The sequence below is a fragment of the Pinus tabuliformis genome, chromosome 6 (assembly GCF_031772625.1).
Source record: "Pinus tabuliformis cultivar Carrire ecotype Pingquan chromosome 6, CPIR1, whole genome shotgun sequence".
In the NCBI taxonomy this organism is placed as follows: Eukaryota; Viridiplantae; Streptophyta; class Pinopsida; order Pinales; family Pinaceae; genus Pinus; species Pinus tabuliformis.
The window spans coordinates 230,658-238,198 of NC_142292.1; the positions used below are offsets into that span (position 1 = coordinate 230,658).

At 36.0% G+C, this 7,541-nt stretch overlaps 1 pseudogene; it reads left to right on the forward strand.

Moving 5' to 3' along the window:
- The first annotated feature begins 4,129 nt into the window (after positions 1 to 4,129).
- LOC149256896 (putative germin-like protein 3-2) lies at positions 4,130 to 6,510 on the forward strand (annotated as a pseudogene).
- Positions 6,511 to 7,541: the final 1,031 nt, after the last annotated feature.

A 7,541-nucleotide genomic window follows, 5' to 3' on the forward strand; every position in this document is an offset into this window, starting at 1 on the left:
AAATATCTCGATAGCCTTTCAAGATCCTTTAGGAGGCTGAGAATAACTAGCGAGATGAGAAATGTTTACAAATTCGATGTATTTTTGGTAGAGATAACGTTGAGATAACATGGGAGAAAAGAGATATTGGACATGCAAATGTATCCATGTCCACTATTTCAATGAGCTTATGTGTCGGAACATAGAGATTGATTGTAAATATCAAATCAATGCGATGATCACAAGTGCCATTGAATTTTATTTTATATGTCTTTGTTGATAAAAATGTTATTGTATTCATTTGATGAGAGTCACTGCTTTGCTCCAACAACTCAAACAAGTGGAGCAAAGCTCGAAAAATATAGATATGTAAAACCTACAATTGTAAAAACTTGAAGAGCCTGCAATTTGAAGATAGGGAGGGATGTAGGGGAAGAGAGATAATTTTTTAATAGTTTAGGACACTATTGGATTAGAGAAGCTATACCTGATCGGGGTTCAAAGACATGCATATGGGTATTTTTTTCCAATCGTTTAAGGTATGTAGGATCTGTAAGTTTGACAACGTAACTTTATGAGGTGGTTATGAGACATTTCACATGCTAATGATGCCCAATTATGTTGGGAAACATGGATAATATCTAGGAGACTGTACCGTTTTTTGAGGGCTATGAGATATTTCGTGTGATAATGATGTCCAATGATGCTGGGAAACTTGGATAATGTCTATGAGACTATACCATTCAGTGGAATAGGGAGGAAATTGAAGGAGTCTTACTAAATCAAGCATTTCTTTCAAAGCTAAAGCCTTTGGAGGATTTTTGGTTCTATTATTTATTGTGCCAATGTGTGTAAGTTTCATTTTCAAAAGTGTAAGTCTAAAGAGAGGGTGTTAGATTATAAAGCTTCTTTATGTAAAAATGACAAGATATTATGCGTCATTTTTGGATGATGGTTCACACGATCACTCGATCACCTCCATGAATAGGAAGTATTTAGATTTTATAAACAATTTCAATATCTAGAACATAGACATATGTTATTGTAACACAAGCTAATATCAAATATCTTATTTGAATCCCTCACATTGATTCACTGTTTGTTGCATTGTCATTGTGGCTCTCATTCAATTAGATCATATTCCAATATAGGCGAGGAGGGGAAATCGCAAAAGTAACAAACAACTTATCCCATTCCATGTAATTTTCAAAACCATAAACAATGTGAGCAAGAAATTTATGAGATGTTAGACCAAGGAGTGGGTTATTGTGATCAAAAGTATCTCTCTTTTTGACTAATTTAAGAAGTAAATAAACATTGCTAAAATAGGAACAAATTCTCATAAACTTCATAGTGAAATAGGGTGTTGGTCACTTCGGAAAACGCCATGGGATGAAATATTTTGTCACATTTGCAAGAGTAAGAGCGTTGAAGATGAAAAGAACCTTCTCTTGAATTGTGATATTCTACTGACCTTTGATTTAATTTTCAAAATATCTGTCACTCTACTAGTCTTCTTTGCCATTCAAGTTAGCACAACTATGGTGATGTTGGAACTAATTTGATAATTCTTTTTGAGCACAAAAAAAAAATGTAAAAGAATTCGTAGGATTCTACTGTATAGTCAGGTTCTATTGCTGCTGATTATGCATGTTGCGTTGCAATACAGCGAGGCCTTCCCTGAATTCCATATGGTCCTGCACACAATTGATGTAGGTTCGCTGATTTCTCCTACCAGCTAGATAATTTCCCACTTGCGACCCCCCTGACCCCGACTTGCGACTGCCCCAAGAGCTTGACCGAGAACTATTCTCTGTACATTGCACACTCGAATCCATTTTCAGACTTCCCAGAATGTCAAAGAACCTTCTGTCACTCCAGCTCAAATTCGAGATGCTCTTGTCCCACCGCTCCCGAAACCGACCATCCACTATCCCATCCACCTCACTGGCCTCCAACGAAGCCCCAAGGTCCTGACCCAAGGCACCCTCAAGTTCAGAAGTTTATAAACATTCTCTCCAACAATAATCTTAAAATCGATCATATTCATACAGACTTTACTCTACGATTCTACTCTCAAATCTTCCTTGAGGTTCTAGACCAGAAGCCAATCCCAATTCAGCCAAATAACAACACCAAACCCTACAACGACACTGAAACCATCAACTCCACTCAGACCCGTGGCCCCCTAAAGCTTCCCACTCGAAATCTCAAGCTCATATGACGCCTTTGCTTGGTTGTTTTTCTTCCATCCAAGCCCCCAAGCATATCTATATTCAATGATTCCTTCGGGATTACTGAAAATCCCTCCCCCTCATGCCACCCCTTTCTGATAATGCTTTCTGAGAATAAAAATAAAATGTAAAAGAATTCGTAGGAGTCTCTTACCATCTAAAGGTTCCATGGACCATGTAGGCCTTGGTGAGTGCTAATCATCATCGTCATCATCATAACCATATAAATGACTAGATAGTATTATTATCTAGATATCTACATTGCATTCATTTTTGTTTATCACTATTAATTATAGTTTACATTTTTATAAACATTTTTTTTTTTCTTAAGCTTGAATTAGTTTAATTCTATATCATTTTCAAATTCAATGCATGCATTTTAAATAATGCAATATAATTGAGAAGGTAAAAGAAGAATCATAACAACACATTTCTTTTTTTTTTTGGTACAGTAAGAAGTTATTAAAAAAAAAGAACATACATTTAAATGTGATATTCTTTTGAATCAAATTTATTGTCTAGCACACATATTTGATGAGAAAATTATTAATTTAAGTTTGATATACTTTTATGTGATATTGTTTTAAATCAAATTTATTGTGTAGCACACATATTTGATTAGAAAACTATTAATTTAAGTTTTATAAATTAATAAAAAAATAAAATAAATTTGACTAAAAATTGGTAAAAAGCATTTGAAATGTTAATAGGAAATATAATTTTGCAAATTAGTTTTTAACAAGTAGGAAATGGAGTTTTTTTTGGAGTAAGGATTAGGGTAGTCTTCATCTTAGGTTATTTTTAATCTTAATATTGAACGAAGTTTGACTTAGCTTCTTTGGGGACAGTTAACACAATGCTCATCAAGAAGCAATAATTTTTTTTAGTTATGTTGGAAGTTATTAAAAATAAAACAATATATATTTTATGAGATATTGTTTTAAATTAAATTTATGAGTACATTTTTAAATTTTTTTTATCATTTAACTTAAAAGAAATGAAAAATTTAATTAAAAAAAAGAAGAAAGAAATTGATATTTTGATAAGAAACATAAATTTGCAAATTATCTTTCAACACTAAAATAATTTAAAAGATAGCAACTTATCAATCCACCATTGATATCCATAGAAAGAAACCACAATACCAGAAAACTACTACGAAATGAGGTGGATGAAAAATGGTGTGTTGAAAAATAATTTAAAGGATAGCAACTTATCAATCCACCATTGATATCCATAGAAAGAAACCACAATACCAGAAAACTACTACGAAATGAGGTGGATGAAAAATGGTTAGGGTTCTCCGGTTACTAAATTAAGAGGTTGTCCTTGTTTTTTAAAGTAAGGATTAGGGTAATTTGCGTAAAGAGTGGCTGTTTCATGTTATTGAACAATGTTTGACTTAGCTGCTTTCCCGGAGGGTTAACACACACAATGGAAATATCTTGATGAAGAGCATAGCGATATGTTTGGAGATGGGAAAACGAATATGGTTTGGTACAGTAAATGCGCGTGATAAATACAAAATAATGTTAAACATCACATCGATGACTGTCTATATATATATTTAATTGTGGACGACTTAGTTCAAAGTTTATATATTTAAAAAAATATTTCCAAATGGAAAAGGAGGTGTGTTGTGCAATACTATTCTGTTTAACCAATAAAAGAAAAACAGAATGTTTCTGCTACGAGTAGACAGACTGACCAAGTCTGCATGAAGAAACCCGAAATTGTTGACAGCTTCGTTGAGATACTTAAATCTAAAACATATCCCTTCTTCCCTTGGTTGAGACGCAGCCAGATCCAATAAGGACAGGGTCATATGTGGCGGACGTAGCCAATGACTATGACTGCGTCTTTCTCAATTTTAATTTGGAAACACGCAACCGCGTCCAAGTACAAAGAAGGAGTCCATGAAGCAAGCAAATTTAACTCAAGAACTTGGCGTTGGCGGCGTTGCTGTTATAAAAAGGAAGAATGCTCTTCATATTTCACCAAACTCAATCTATCATCTAAGGATCAGATCAGATCAGAGGGAGCATCTACTCGAATCGAATCGAAGAATAGTAGTCAGTCAGTTGCCTGCAGTCCAGTCATGAAATCCTTTCTAGCGCTAGCGCTTGTAGTACTAGTGGCGCATAATATTGTTAATATTGTGCGTGCAGGTGATGCAGATCCTTTACAAGACGTTTGTGTGGCTGACACGAAGAGTGGAGGTATGTAAGACTTTGAGTTTGAGGCCGTGATCATGTGTTTGCTTATCAGGGTTTCGTTTCGTTTCATGCGATGTGAATAATAATATAATCTATCATATATATGTTTATTAGGTTTTCGATTCGTTTCATGCGATGTGAATAATAATATAATCTGATCATATTGTTGGAATATTAATTCCAACTGCCGTGCAGCAGTAGCGAGCCGCAATAGAGGACTTACAAAGGAGTCGGCTTATTCACGCCACCGCCATAAGTGTCTTTTCACCGTTTGCTTGTTTGTGTTCCCAAAGGAGGAGGAAGATCAGATCTGGGCTCTGCGCCATAACTGCTCACCAAACAACATTAAAGAAGAAGCATGGCCTAGAAGGAAAGTACCAGCCGCAACACTTATCAGTCTTGGGTTTCAGCACAACCGACTCAAGAAATACAGCAAGAAATCAAATCTGTTAATTATGAGCAGCAGATATTTCATCAGTAAGTTAAGGCGGTGAAGAACCTTTCCTGCACTATATATATATGTGTAGACACAGCAGTGTAGAAGACAGAGAAAGATAGAGAGCAGAGGAGAGCACGCAGCAGCGTGAGTATAGTTTTCTGTTAGTGAATATGGAAACGCAGCACACAACAGTGTTAAGAGTTTAGCAATATAGCGCAGCAGCGCTAGAATGTAATTTCTGTGTTTTTAAGAAAGAATGTGCAGCAGCATGAGCTCACATGAATGAAGCCATTTTGCACAACAGTGCTGAAATTTTATGAGATAGTTGTTGTGTGGAACTGAAGCGTTCCTGATGTAATCCCTCTGTCAAGAGGAAGATGCTCTTCAGCATAGTTTGGTGAATCCCTCTGTGAAGAGGAAGATGCTTTTCAGCGTAGTTTGGTGAATCCCTCTGTTGAGAGGAAGATGCTCTTTAGCATAGATTGTAAATCCCTCTGTTAAGAGGAAGATGTTTTATAACAGCAGTTGTGGAAATCCCTCTATGTGAGGAAGACTTAGTTTTATCAGTTAGTTTACTTTCATAAATAGAAATTCCTTTATGTGCGTTTCTGTTTCACCAAAAGTTATTTCGTCAAAATTTTCTTAGTTGCTGAAACAGCTCGTAACTCAAAGATACTTGACGTCAAAATTTTTACGTTGCTGAAACACCGTTGCTGAAACACCTGTTTCAGCAACTGAAAAAAAACTGTGTTGCTGAAACACCGTTTCCAGCAAACGAATTTTTCTGTTTTTCTGTGTAAAAACAGAGTGCGATTTTTGTCTGTCTGTTATGGAATTTATCAGAAAATTCCAACACATATATATATGTTTATTTGACTGTAATTGCAGTTAATGTGAACGGGTTCCCGTGTAAGGATGCAAGCATGGTTACCGCAAATGACTTCATGTTCAGGGGCTTAAATGTTGCAGGGGATACAAGTAACATGATGGGATCCAACGTCACTGCAGCCAATATAATGCAGATACCAGGCTTAAACACCTTGGGAATCTCCATGGCTCGGATTGATTTCGCTGCTCCTCTCGGCCTTAATCCCCCTCACACTCATCCGCGGGCCACAGAAATCTTGGTGGTCATCGAGGGTACTCTCTCAGTCGGCTTTCTCACCACTGCCAATAAATTGTTCAGCAAAACGCTTGAGAAGGGAGACGTGTTCGTGTTCCCCAAAGGTCTGGTGCACTTCCAACAGAACGTGGGCTATGGCAACGCAGTGGCCATCGCTGCACTGAGCAGCTAGCTTCCAGGAACCCAGCAGGTCGCCCAATCCTTGTTTGGAGCCTCTCCCCGGTTGATGCCTCCCTTCTGGCCAAAGCTTTCAAGATCGATGCCTCCCTCGTGCAACTTCTCCAAAGGAAATTCTTGGGTTGATGCCCACTCATCTAATTCAATCATTCATTCATGCCAGGAGTCACCAGTCATTCGTCGGCTGTTATGCGACCAAACAAACAAATCAATAAAACCTCTCTTTCCCTCACGTACGTGTACACTCGTGACTCCTCTATATGCAATAAAGGAAAATTTTACATCAATATGGGTGTTTGAGAGTTTTATGTTATAATCTGTTTCTGTTTAATGGACACGACACTGCCTAATAGCTTATCGGTTGAATTGATGGAGCGCTGCACGATGCATCTCATCTGATGCAAACAAAATAAAAGTATTTGTCTTTTAATTGTGATGCAAACAAAAGAAAAGTATTTGACTTTGAATTAAAGACGGGATATAAAGAAACACTCTTATCATTTAATCCGTACTGGTGTCCTTTTTGGTAATGTGAAATTTCTGTGTTGCGATCGTTTACTCTTTGACACAACATACCCTAATATCTCCGCTCAATACATCGACCACGGCATCATCATGCCTCTCTTCCAAACAAAACAAATACATCGACCACGGCATCATCATGCCTCTCTTCCAAACAAAACAAATATATGGCTGACGTGAAAAAAATACACTCACTGCATTATAAAGACTAAATGAATGACTGATTAAATTTAGTTTTTTCCTCTGGTGACACTACTTTAAATTTTGATTTTGTGTCTGGCGGACATGATTTCAATTTAGGTTTTGCTTCGGGCGGACGAGATAAATCGTTTTAAATTTGATTTCAAAATATGTTCTTAAATTGATTTTTAATGACTTTTGGATTTTGGATTTTGTATTTGAATGGCAAAATTAAATTTCCATTTTTTTTTTTTATTTTGTATTTGAATTTGAAATAATAAAAAAAATCGAAATTTCAGTTCTATTTGAAATGCTAAAAAGTTGTATGAATTCCTTTTAAAATAAATAAATAGTAACATACTATTTTTAACCACATAAAAATACTGTTGGGTATTTTTAATGGGGAAAATACCAAAAACCAAACATTCAAACACACACAGAGACAATGCTCTGTTTTACTTTACTCCAGGATCCTTTTGTGCACAGAAGACTTAAAAAAAAATTTCACTGAGAGATAGAGTATTTCAACATCATAAAAGATTTCTTAGAAATTACTGGGTTAACTGCTGTAAATCCCTTTTTACATTCACTGCAGTGAAAACATATTACTTACTGGTGTAAAACCTTCATTCACATTTACTGGTGTGAAACTATTTTTACATACTGCTGTA